Source organism: Pteropus medius, unplaced genomic scaffold, assembly GCF_902729225.1.
Source record: "Pteropus medius unplaced genomic scaffold, Ma_sr-lr_union100, whole genome shotgun sequence".
NCBI classification, from domain to species: Eukaryota; Metazoa; Chordata; class Mammalia; order Chiroptera; family Pteropodidae; genus Pteropus; species Pteropus medius.
The window spans coordinates 783,538-796,285 of record NW_024349802.1 but is presented as its reverse complement, the minus strand read 5'-3'; the positions used below and the strand labels follow the sequence as shown (position 1 = coordinate 796,285).

Genomic DNA, 12,748 nt, shown 5'->3' with positions numbered 1-12,748 from the left:
TTTTAGCGGGCTGCTCGTTTCGCTGACGGGGCCTTTGGTCTCGAAGACGCCGTGGTTCCCCCTCCCTTTCCTTTCTCCTCATCCTCTTGATGCCAGTGCCCGTCTCTGTCTTCCTTTTGCCTTTTTTTTTTTTTAACTCTCCTTCCAGGTAACACAAGAAGCTTGAGACATTTTAACTCCATCCGTCCCTCTCCTACCTTTTATATTTTGGTCGTTCAGCATTTTATTTCTATCTTGTTTATCTTAAGACATCACTAGACATTATTGTTCGTTTTTTACAGTCACTTTTTTTCCGATTTCCTCATGTATTTAGGACTTTTGTTGCTTTCCGTTCCTTCCTGCCCCTCAGACCACCCGTCCATTTGAAATCACCTTCCTTCTGCCCGAGGAACACGGCCAGTGTCCCCTTTACTCAGTGCTGGCGTCATGCTCTGCTTTCTTTCTTTCTTTCTTTCTTTCTTTCTTTCTTTCTTTCTTTCTTTCTTTCTTTTTTTGAAAAATTCCTTCAAGAATGGAGTGAAATCCATTTTCACTGTCAAATAGAGATCTCGTTCTGCAGGTTTTTTAAAAGCCTATTTAGCACATTGCTCATCTGGTTGTGAGTCTAGACGTCTTATCGTTGAATAAGCTTTTTCCCACGGGCAGGTTTTGTTTTCTCTTCGTCTTCGTTTCTCTTTTCCGCAAGTTTCACTGTGATGCATCGAGATTTCAACTTACTTTTCATCTTGGGGTCGTTGTCCTTCTTCAGCTCCAGAGACTCCTCAGTCACCACGTCTTCGCGTTTGGCTTCTGCCGTTTCTCTCCCTCGCGCGCCTTCTGCGAGATGCCCTCACTCTGCCTCTGTTCCGCTTCCCCGTCTGTCCTGTGTCCCGTCTGTTTTGTGCTCGATTCCAGGTGACTTCTTACGGTTCGCCGGTTCACTCTTCCGCTGCTGACTCCCTTACCAAAAACGTCCATTATGTTTTTAATTTCGAATATTATATTTATTTCTTAAAATGCTCTCTTTTTTTTGTTATTAGGTTTGAGATATCGCTTCTTATAGTTTTCTACTCCATGAAGTTATTTTCAAGCTTGTAGCTATTTCTTAAAAAGGAAAAAAAAAAAAACAGAACAAGATGGTGTGCGCGTGGGCGGGCTGGGGGTGTGTGGGAACTCTCTGCTCTCTGCTCAGTTGAGCTGTGAACCCAAAATTGGTCTGAAAAATAAAGTCTGCTTAAAGTGTAGAAAGACTCGTTCTTTTGTAATCCGTATTTGTTAACGCCGGGTCTGAAGGTGGTGTGTGTTTTTTCTACGCTGTTTCTTTAAGCTCAGTCCTTTCTCTCTCACCATGCTTCCTGGTTTCCCTGGCTGTTGTTAGCAGCATGTTAGTCATTGTCCTTGATTTGTGAAGCTCCTCTGGGACCTTGGATGAAGATGCCCTTCTCCAGAGAGGGTCATGTTTGCTCTGCCTGGGACACCTAGCTGGGCACCACTTCAGACCCAACCCCCAGCTCGCCCCCTGTCCCACTCACCCGCAGCGGTGCAGGCCAACGCTGCAGACTCCCCTCCCCCAGAGGTTAGGGCTAGTTGGCAGATGCGGGGCAGGCGAGTTGTCTGCAGGTGGGGCCGCAGCGGTCTGGACCAGAGCCGCCACTGGGCAGCTGGACCAGTCCCTGAAGGGCTGACGCCAAAGCTAGGTCATGAGCAGGGGAGAGGCAGGTTGGTCGGTAGTGTGGACTAAGGCAGGATCACCGCCCGGCTCCTGTCCAGGGTGTGGTCAGCGAGCTGAAGTCAGGAACAGGACAGGGAAAGAGGCAGCACCACGGACAGCGTCCAAAGGCGGCCCGCAGGCCTTGGGGCGGCCGCCCCGTCATTCCGAGGCGGCTCCAGGTTACAGCCCGGCCTGGCCCTGAGCCCGCCCCTCCGGGTGTGCCGGAGGCCAGGCTGCTCTGGAGCTCCCGGTGTCTGCTGCATTCGTTTCGTTTCTCCAGGGGCCACAGCACCGATTCTGGAAGCTGGACTCTCGGCTGGGAGGTTGACAGGAAAAGTCTATCTTCAACGGGGCTGGTTCACTGGTGACAAAAATGTCCCCTACAGTGTCACACGGAGCGACAGAGGTGTTCCGCTTAGGCCTGCGGTGGATGTTGGGAACTCATCTTGGGAATAACCCTTAGAGCATTTGGTCTGAAAAATGGGATGAATGAAGTAAAATTCAACGTCTTCTTTCCCTGTCAACATTTGGAAGCAGGTTTGGCCAGAAAGCCAGTGGGCCGCGACGCATCGGATTAGGAAGGCGGCGGAGGGGCGCGGTCCGCAGGCTCCGCCTGCGGGGTCCGGGGTGTGTTTGCGTGTTGCGGGGCGCGCCGGCCCGCGCCTGCGCAGTGTCGGTCGCCAGGGGCCGCGGTTTGACGCCTGCTCTCACGGCACCGTCTTTTCTTCCCAACGGAAAATTCTGTCTGAACTTGGGAACTTGGTCAGCGGGGGCCTAATGAGCCTCCCTCCTTCTCGCACCAGGGTCTGCAGCCCCTGTGGTCTCCCTGTGCGTCAGAGGCCTGGGGCTGAGCGACCCGTCACTGCTGACTCCCCTTGAGGGCCCCCGGCCTCTGACCCCTTCTCCCCTCGAGTCTCCTTCACATGTCGGCGGCTGAAACCACAACTGCCTCTTCCCCTTTAACCAGCACGTGCTCGCGAGTCAAACCTGAGTTTTGAGTCCCCTCCGCTCTGGCGCCTCCGGGGCTGGCAGTGCCCTGTCCCTCGGTCCTCAGCCAGCGCCGCTTGGTGTGGGCAGCTGGTGCCTCTTTCCACAAGCCCAGGCCTCCCCTCTGAACAATTGGCTGCTGCCAGCACGCTGGCCAGACAGAGGCGGGCCACCCGCAGGGAGTGACCTGAGCAGGTCACGCGAATGCCCCGCAGCTCGCCGCTGTCCACATCTAACTCCCTAAATCAGGGCTGTGGACGTGTCCTCTGCCCGTTTTGCGTGAAATGCGAATGCCTGTGACCTGGCCATCTCCAGGAGCGTCCCCAAATAGGAAACCTCAGTCTGGGAGGGGTCTGGCCCTGGGTCGGTGGCTCTGTGGGAGAAGCACCGGGTGGGGGGCAGATCTTCCTGGCCCGGTGCCATCCAGGCTCGTGTGCCTTCCCCAGCACACCTCCCAGGCCCTGCTCCCCGCCGAGCACGGACACTGCTGGCCGTGACTGTGGCGCTATGTCCCATGATGGCAGCGGCAACAGCATTAACAGCCTTGGAAGACCAAGGGGACCCTCCTGAAGAGCAGCCCGTAAGGCCTGGCACGAAATCGGCTGCCTGCTCTCCTCCGTGACCTGTTCTGGACCGCGCGCTTCCCTCTGCTGGCACGCGGCTCTCGGAGGACTGAGCTGTGGTCGCGGCACGGCCGTCATCAGAGCCCGTGCCAGCGGCCCCGAGCTGGTCACCGCCAGTGCCAGCGTGAGCACCGATGTCTTGGACTGCTGCCCTGCGCTGGCCACGTCTCCAGCTTCGCAGTGGCAGGTGTGTGCCTGTGGCTGAAAACGCTGCCTCGGGGCAAACACTCTGAGCCTGTCCTGTGCGCGGGTCTGGCCTGGGCCTCGCCCCTGGCGCCGCGGCCGCACTGGGCAGGCGGGCTCCCCAGCCAGCGGGCGGGAGGGGGGCGGGGCGGGCGCTCCGCGGGCAGGGCCGCCGCCTGGGGACCACTTGGCGTCCCCCCGGTCGCTTGGTCACACTTTCTCGGTGCCCTCTGTTGTGGTCCATGTGAGATCTGTGCGGGGTCTCTCGGTCCACGCAGCCGCCCCGCTCCGCAGTGGGCTCTGTCTGGGGTCTAACGCTGTGCACTCGTAGCGAGCGGGTGCGGCCCTTGTGCAAACGGGACCCGGGGGTGCGTGGGAACCGCTGTTTGCTGGCTTCTGCCCCGCATGGCACATGCGTGTGTGGCTGGGTGTTCCGAGCATCCGCCATGAGCCCGCTCAGCATGCTGCCTCCTGGGCAGTAGGCAGCGCGCCGGTCCGAAGGCTGTCCAGGTGACCAAGGTCCCTGCGCCCTGCACTGTGGCAGAGACTGGGAGGGTGGGTGTAGCCCCGGGCCAGGCCGTGGACCGCCGCTGCACCCCGCCCACCCTCTCTGCTGCGGGGTGACAAGGGCACCAGCTGGGGCGGTGGCAGTGCAACACGTCCCTCGGCTTTGAATACTCAGGAAGGAGATTGCGCTCAGCTGAGCAGAGCCGCCGCGCTCGGCCATGGGGCTGCGCACACCCCCACCGCGGCCTGGCCGGCCCGTCCTCACGGTGAACCGGGTGGATTCGATGGGACCACCCCTCCCCCAGCTCAGGCGCGGCCAGGTGGCAGCTGCTCACCCACGGCCTCTGCGCGTGTCCTGCCGAGCCTTTTGCTGCCCACGCGCGGGCGTCTCTTCCTCCGTGTCGGGCGGCAGGCGTGTGACCTCCAGGCTGGAACGGGGCATCCGTGTCCTGTGCTTTAGCCCCATGACAGGGAAGCTGCCTCCCGCTCCAGCCCGGGACATTCGCCGCCCCACTCTGCCCAGCACGAATACAGCATGTTCTTTGCTGTGGCTTCGGGTTAAATGCGCCAATTAGCGACGGCACATGGCCCTATGTCCCCACTGCACACTGGCCACGCAGCGAGCGGCTCAAGTGACATTTATACCGGGGGACTGCGGTCGGGGCACCTCTCGGCCAGGCGGGCGTCCTGCCAGGAGCTCAGTTCTACGTGCCTCACGTCCCTCTCAGCTGCCCACACTGTCCTCGAAATTGTCGATCAGGAGCCTGTCCGGGCATCTCGGGGCTGCTTGAGGGTGAGTGTGCATCGTCCTGGGTGACGATACACTCCAGACCTGTGGGTTAGCGCCCTGTGCCTACTTAGGCCACAGACAGGAAGGGACTGGGTGCCCAGTTGGGTGCCACACGTCTGTGGTGCACGTGCAGGACGAGCTGTGCCATGGTTAATGGGTCTCTGGAACTCATCAACGTGTGTAGGCCCAGGTGCGCTGGCCCAGGCGCACAGGCCCAGGTGTGCTGGCCCAGGCACGTAGGCCCAGGTGAGCTGGCCCAGGCGCACAGGCCCAGGTGTGCTGGCCCAGGCACGTAGGCCCAGGTGCGGTGGCCCAGGGTGCAGGCCCAGGCACGCAGGCCCAGGCGTGCTGGCCCAGGCACGTAGGCCCAGGTGCGGTGGCCCAGGGTGCAGGCCCAGGCACGCAGGCCCAGGCGTGCTGGCCCAGGCACGTAGGCCCAGGCTGGCCCAGGTGTGAGTGGCCCACGTGTGTGGCCCACGTGGTTGGCCCAGGTGCGCAGGCGGGTATTGCGAGCCCAAAGTGTGCTGGCCAGGTGTGGCCAGCCCACGTGAGTTGGCCCAGGTGAGCTGGCCCAGGTGTGCAGGCCCAGGTGTGCAGGCCCAGGTGTGCAGGCCCAGGTGTGCTGGCCCAGGTGTGCATGTGTCGGTGGCCTCGTGAGGGGTAAGGTGGCGAGGCACGCATCAGCGAGGGCTCTTGTCCCCGAGGCAGCTGCTGGCACATCGGGTGGTGAAGCGCAGAAGCACGACAGGCTGCGTGAGGCCGCAAAGGCACGCCGCCACCCTTCCTGCATGTCCCTGTGTCTCATGGGCTGCGTGGATGCACGTGTGGAGAGACCGATGGCACCGGCTTCAGGCCCCGGTGGGCGGGGACACGCTCGGCTGCAGGGAAGTCGTGTCAGATCTTGAGAGAAGGCGCTATTGACACAGGGTCCGGCTTGGCGTCCCGAAGCTTGGCGTCCATGGCGTGTCCGCGGGTGAGCCCGCCCCAGGCCCCAGTCGCAGGCTGGCCTCTGCCACCTGGGTGCTCGGCTGCTGTCCCCAGGCTTTACCACACGAGTGGGGTGCAGGTGTCACACAACAGCCGCACACAGTGTGGGGACAGCTCGCCGTGCAAGCTCCTGGATGACCACCCTCCCTGATTCTGACTAGTTCTTCACGCTGCCGACGAAAGGGACCGGTTTCTGTGTCACGTGCGTTTCAGCCACAGTGCCCCCGACTCTAGGACGTCCTTTGGCTCTTGCTAAACTCACGAGCAGGCGGGAGGAGAGGCCCTTCTTCCTCTGGCGAGCTGTCCCATGGAGGGTCCCGTGGGACAGAGTGGGCAGGCGGCTCGCGGGAACAGCTGTGACACATCGTGTCCGGAATCAACACTGTCCCCGAACGCGGGAGCATGCACGTGGGGTCTTGACGTGAGCCGGGATTGGCCAGATGCCGTTCCTGTTGGAGGGAGGCGCTTTGCTGAGGATGATGGTGTGAACGCTGACTCGTCCAGGTCGGGGCGCCTTGAGAACGCCGAGACCCGCCTCCTCCAAGTGGAGGTGGTGTCCGACAGGGTGCTGTGGCCACACGCGGGTGCTCCGGCTGCCCCCTGGGGAGGACGGCCGGCGGCTCCAGCTCTGCTGCTTCGTCACCTCCTCTGTGACGCGCTGCACTGCTGCCTCCTCGGGGCCTGCAGGCCACCCCCAGGATGTCCGACCTCGCGGACCAGGCCCACGCCGCCAGGTCCCAGAGCTGCAGAAGAAGCCTGCCAGCTGAAGTGAGCCACAGGTTTGCGGGGGACGGAGGCAGGTGGGCGTGGGGCTGCAGCAGGTTCCCAGGCTCCCCGCTGCCCCGGGAGTTTGGGGTTCAGAAGAAAGCTGACTTTACCTCGGAGAGCCAGAGGGCAGTGGGGGAGTGAACAATTTTTAAAGAAGCTTTTTAGCGTCTGGATAAAACCGCCACTTAAAAAGTAAATGGAGCTGCTGGCCAGCAGAGATCATCTGAGCAGCACCCTCCCTCATGCCCCCCAGGATGCTAGCGGAGGAGGCAGAATCCTCCCCAGCTCCCTCGCGGGGGTGGGGGGAAGGGAGGGAGGGAGGGGGAGGGAGAGATCCACCCGGGCTAGAGAAGAAAGGGAAACAGCCGGGACCCCAGGGGCCTCGGCCTCCGGGGCGTGGGGTGTCGTCTGAGGCCCAGAGGGCTGCGCGTTGGTGCCCACACGGGGTGGGAGGAAGAGACAGACCTTGCCGAAGGGGAAGGGGGCTTCGGCTGAGACCTGGCCTAGCTTGGGGACCGTCACAGGGCGGCCCCGCCCGAGGCTGGGCTGAAAGCACCCACGAGCTCCAAGGGGTGGCCGGGCGCCTCGTCCGTCTCTGCTCACCTGGGGGGCACGTTCCAAGGAGACTGTGAAGAGCCACGTCTGTGCCCCTCCCAAGTCTGCGTTTGAAATGGTGTGACCCCAACCTCTCGGCCAGGAGGCACTGCAAGCAGGTGGCCCAGAGAGCAGGGGCAGAGACGGGCACGGGAGAGAGCAGCACGTTGTCCTGACGGAGACACAGAAGAAGCAGTGGCTGGAGGGCAACGGCCGTTCGCAATCGCTAAAAACCGTACACTCGGCAAACTTAGACCTCAGGTAAATTCTTTAACCTGATGGAAGGAATCTATGAAACTCCTGCAGCGAATGTGACACGTTATGGTGGAAGGAGGAACGAGGAAGGAAGGAAGGAGGAAGGAGGAAGGAAGGAAGGAGGAACGAGGAAGGAAGGAAGGAGGAAGGAGGAAGGAAGGAGAGAAAGATGCTAAGCCTCGCAGGAGAGGGGGCCGCGGGCCACGCGGGGGCCGGGAACGCAGCCGGCATTTCCCGGATGTCGCCTTCGTGCCGGGCGTGGCAAAGCGAAGGCAGCAATGGCGCCCGACAGCGCCGGTCGGGATCGAGACCCAGACGTCGGGCCCCTAGGGGTGAATGTGTCGAAAGTGGTGTGAAACCTTTTGGAGAAATGACGCGACTCCATTGAGAGACGTTTTGGAAAGTCCCGAGTAAATGCAGGCCCTCGTCCCGCTCCGGTCAGCAGGCGGAGGCACGCGGGTTCTCCCAGCCGACCCGCGAGGCCAGGGCCGTCCGTCCGGTCGGAAGCCCAGCAGCGTTGTCACCGCACTGGACAAACCGGCGTAGAAGGGTAAATGGCCCCCAACAGCCGAATTGGAAGGATGCTGAGGGGGGTGCTGAGTCCTGCCCGGCATCGGGACACGGACGCGGGTACCTGACCGCACGGTGCGGCACGGGCGCGGGACGAAGGGGAGCCCAGCGCGCGGACGGGCAGGTGAGGATGGCAGGCGAGGACGGCCACGCAGGGCCACCAGCCGGCCCCTCGCTGCGGAGGGTGCCCGCGGCTTCCCGCACGCACGAGGACCCCGTGCTTCTGGCTTGGGGCTGCGCAGGGCGTGAAGCCCCGGCCGAGGGGGCCACGTGGCTCGTCTCCCTGACGCAGTGGCACCAGTCGGCCGGCCAGGCCTCCAGCTGGAAGCCCCGGAGGACCCGCCTCCTCTCAAGGGCCACCGCGTCGCTGGGCGCTTCTCGGGGCTTGTGCTGGGACGCGGCCAGTTTGGCGGCCGAGCTCCCGGGCGTGGCTCTGCCCGGTGGCTCTGGGCTTGTTCGTCTGGTTCTTTTCTGTGCTTGCGTTCTCCGGAGTTTAATGGACACCGACGCCGTCTATCACCTCACCACTGAAAATAAAAAAGACCCTTGGGAGACGAAGCCTCCCGTTCATATCGCGGGTCACCTTACAGCCGCACGACACCCAGGGGCATCCTCCAGCGGGAAGAGGGCCACAGGGGTCTCAGGGCAGGGCAGCCGGCACTGCCGTGTCCCTCACTTGTCCTTTCCCCCGACCAGCCCGTGTCAGGTCCCCTCGGTGTGTGCCCAGGAGAGCTGTCAGGACAGGCGGGCAGCTCCCGCCCCCACCGAGGGCGGCGTCACGCAGCCTCCCCGTTGCTCGGGGCTGGGCGGTCGGAAGCCGCCGTCTGGGTGGCATCTGCACGCACAGGGAGCTCAGCGATCTGCCACAGGCAGCTGGTCCCTCCCCCTGGACGTGGTCACAGCGTGGTGAATTCCATCTGAGAAACCCGGGCTGAGTCTGCTGAGTCACAGAGCAGACCCACGAGCCGCCCGGACCTGCCCAGCGGCCCCGTCAGGTGAGAGGGGCAGCTGCCGGCTTCTTCCCTGGCCGCTCGGGGGCTTTGCTGTTTAGGGGCGGACCGAGGTCTGCTGCTCAGCTCCGTTCCACCCGAATGGCTGTCTATATTTAGAACACCGGCACACGCAGCCGGGAGGCGTGCAGGATGTCACTCAGTGAGCAGAAGCTCCTCCAAGGGCGGTTCTGGGGGCTCTCCGCGTCCGGGGCGGCACTCCGGGGCTGGGCCGCTCCCTCCAGGCAGCCCCTCCTCTCCGACTCGCTGCTTCGTCATTGCACATTCCAAGCTGGAGCTGGTACGGGTGGCCCGGCAGGGTGGGGAGGGTGCTCGGCTGGGATGGCACTTAGCTGGGTGTGGCAGGCGCCCGGAGCTGGGAGCAGCAGGCGGCCTCCACCGGCTCCGCGATTCCCAGTGGGAGTGGGCCGATGGGTGGGGCCGCCCGGGCCTCCTTGTTTGTGCCAGGGGCCGTCCATCCCCCAGCGGCCCGAGGCGGGATGGCGTCCTCTCTTTAACACTGAATCGAGAATCGCAGTCTGTCCATTGACACCGCTCTTTACTCAAGGGACGCGGGAGTTTAGGGACAGAACAGCTCATTGGCTGTCCCCAACACTTCACTCTGAAGGACGCGGTTGCCATTGCATCGTGCCTCGGTTTCTCCAGTCGTTCAGGGACAGCGGGCGGTGGGGCTGGCTGGTTGTGGGAAGGGCCGTCGGTAAAGCATCCTCTGCGGGTCGCGGTGAACCCGAGCTCAGCACAGACAGCACAGCGGCCGGCGGGCGGCTGCCTGCTCGGGGCGCTGACCGCGCTGGCTCCGCGCCGGAAAATGAGAACAAGCAGGATTTTCTTATTTTTCATTCAAACCAAGGTCAGAGTCGCAGATTGGAGAATATTCTAGTATTTGGACAGACCAGTAGGGAAATGGGACTCGGTTCCCCAGGGTGCGTGTGATGCGAAAGGAAGCCAGGCCAACGCGGGACCTGGCTCGTCCCCACAGCGTCACGAGTGGCAGGCCAGCCTGTCTCGGTCCCCTGGGGACTGGCAGTGGGTGCAGACCCACCTCGTAGACGGCCGTCCCTTCATCCTTAAGGCTGAGGGTAGGTGGCTGTGTGCATTTGAGTCTAGTGTCTTTTCCTTGACTGGCGACTTCAGGGCACACTCAAGCACGAGTGACACACTGGGGTGCAGAGCACGTGAGCTCCCACTAGGACGCAGCAGCCCCTCGGAGACTGACGGTCGAGGTCCTGTGGGGCGGCGTGTGGACAGCTGGCGTCCCCCGGCTCGGGGGCTGTCCAGGAAGCGAGGCTGCCCTTCAGTCCTGCCAACGGGAACTGGCTGCTCCAGAGGGTGACTTCGTGGAGGTTCATACTGGCCATGGCCTCGGGGAGCCGGGACCCCCACTCAGGACTGATGCCACCCTCAGGGTTCCCGCTGCCTCCTGTTTGCAGACACACGGCCAGATGCAGCGCATGGAGATGTGACTTTGCCATTCGGAGCCCGAAACGGCCCTCTTTGGCACAGGGGTTGAGAGCCCAGGGCACGGCCACAGAGACCGCGCTTGCTCGAAACGCCACCCCGGTCTCCCTCTGAACCTCGTGGGGCCGCCGGTCCAGCACCCGAGGGGTGCTCTGAGCGGGTGAGCCGCGTGCCCAGGCCACCTTCCCACAGAGGCTCCAGCCCAGAGTGGGCTGTGCTCGTCCCGCCTGCGTCCTTCCTGGCTTAGGGCTTGCGACGCTTTACAACATCTCAGGAAGTGACGTCAGGACACACCTGTGGCTGGCACTTTCCAGGCGGGCAAGCTGACCGGGGTATCCTAGGAAACGGCACCAGTGACAGGGGGGAGTAGGCTCAGGAGAAGCCTGGCCTCCGGGCGCAGCCAGCTGCAGCCCGGCAGAGGGCAGAGACCGTGCCCGTGTGGGACGGAGGTGGGACCCAGGGAGGTCGTGAGCCTCGGGCTGAGCATCCCGGCAGATTCCGTCGCCTCTGTGCCTACCGTGCAGGCGGTTTTGAGGTCGGAGCACCGAGCTGGTCTAATGCGTGACACGGGTTGAGAAGGACCCCCCCGCCCCAGGCGGCATTTTCCACATGCGGCGAGTGAGCTGACGGAAACTCGCTCAGAACCCTGCCTTCCTCGGCGGCTGGGTGGCCCAGATCGCCTTGACTTTGAAGAACCACCTGAGTGCCCTGTGGGTGCTGGGCCGGCTGAGGGCTCAGCAGCCGGGGTGAGGGTCAAGGTGGTGTCTGGGTGCCTTGACTACTTTTCCTCTGGAGGGTCGAGTATCTGGGTTACCTCCCCAAGTCCCCACTGCCTGCTGTTTGATGCCCAGAGGAGACATAGCCTTCTCCAGAGGGTGGATGGAGGGGGTCAGAGCGGGAAGGACGCGGGGACCCCCGGCTACGCTCAGGTCCCCAGACAGACGATTCATGGACTCACGAACTCCGATCAGGCAGAGCCAGCGATGGGACCGACATCCACAGCCAGCTTCCGGTGGGGCAGCTGGCACACACTCCCCCCCACCCCCCCGTTTCATCACAAAGAGAACTGGCTCGTACCACGCTCTGGTCTCAGGGCGGGAAAAGATGGGACCGAGGCCGGAGGACCGCCTGGTGGCGGTCAGCAGAATGAGGGGCGATGCGGGGTCGGGGTCGGAGCGCCGGGTGCTGAGGCTGCTTTTGGGTCTTCGCTGCACGTCTCTGGGCATGCTTCCTCTGCATCCAGAGTAACCCCTTCGGGCCGGTACCCAGGTATGAAACTCGTAGGTTAAAAGTCAGCAGCACTTGGAAGGTTTTTAAGTACACGTTGTCACATATTTCTCCACAGAACCAGACCGGTGAACCGTCTCACCCGTGAGGCCGAAAGCAATCAACCGAGTATGTCACTGACGGCTTTGAAGCTTCCCTTTTGAATGGCAGGATGTAATGAGTCTCGACATTTCTGCACACCCGCGAAGCCATCTCTCCACTCGAGGGGGTGGGCGCGCCCATCACGTCTGACGTTTGCTTTCCTCGCTCTCTGCGGTCCTTCCTTCCCACGCCCCCCACGCCCCCTCCCGGACCCGCATCCCCAGGCCACCGCAGACCCGCTTCTGTCTCCGTGGATTAGCGTGCGTTTTCCGGCATCGCACCTGAGTGCAGTCATAAGCACGCTGTCATTCCCAGCTTTCTCGCCGCCCGGACCGGGGGTCAGACTCTGTTCTGCTCTGTGGAGCAGCGGGTCCCCCGGTTCGCTTATCCGCGCACCAGGTCGATGGATTCGGGGTTGCTTCCAGCGTTTTTGCTGTTAGAAATCAAGCCGCTGCGAACATCCGTGCACCTGTCCCCACACGGACACGCGCCTTCATTTCCCGGGGGAGAACACCTGGGCCGAGTCACGGGGCGGGTGGGTGTCTAACTTTCCAAGAAACTGACAGCGTTTTCCGAAGCCCTCGCCAGCGGCTGGTACCGCCCGTCTTTGCCGTTGGAACAGGTGCGTGGTGGCATCGCCTCGTCCCTAGCCGACAGTTCCCTGGTGGACCCTGACGTTAGCAGCCTGCCATGCGCTCGTGTGCTCTCTGTGCACTTTCTTTGGTGACGGGACTTTCAAATCTGTTGCTCATTTTTTAATGGGGTTGTTTGCCTTTGTAGTATTGAATTTCGAGAGTTTTAATATAGACGTTCTGGATATAAGTTCTCATCAGATGTGCATTTAGCAAATACGGTCTCCCAGTCCGCGGCTTGCCTCTTCATTTTCTTGACAGTATCTTTCAAAGACAAGACACTTGAAATTTTTATGAAGTCCAATTTGTCGATATTTTCTTATGTG

General features: G+C 62.1%; 1 protein-coding gene across 1 annotated transcript in view; it reads left to right on the top strand.

Annotated features, from left to right (window-relative positions):
- Positions 1 to 8,541: 8,541 nt before the first annotated feature.
- Positions 8,542 to 12,748, top strand: part of JAKMIP3 (Janus kinase and microtubule interacting protein 3) — a 46,558-nt gene continuing 42,351 nt past the window's right edge. The window contains exons 1-2 of the mRNA XM_039835976.1: positions 8,542 to 8,949; positions 11,768 to 12,412. The gene's annotated coding sequence lies outside the window, so the exon portion shown is untranslated. The remainder of the gene's footprint in view (positions 8,950 to 11,767; positions 12,413 to 12,748) is intronic.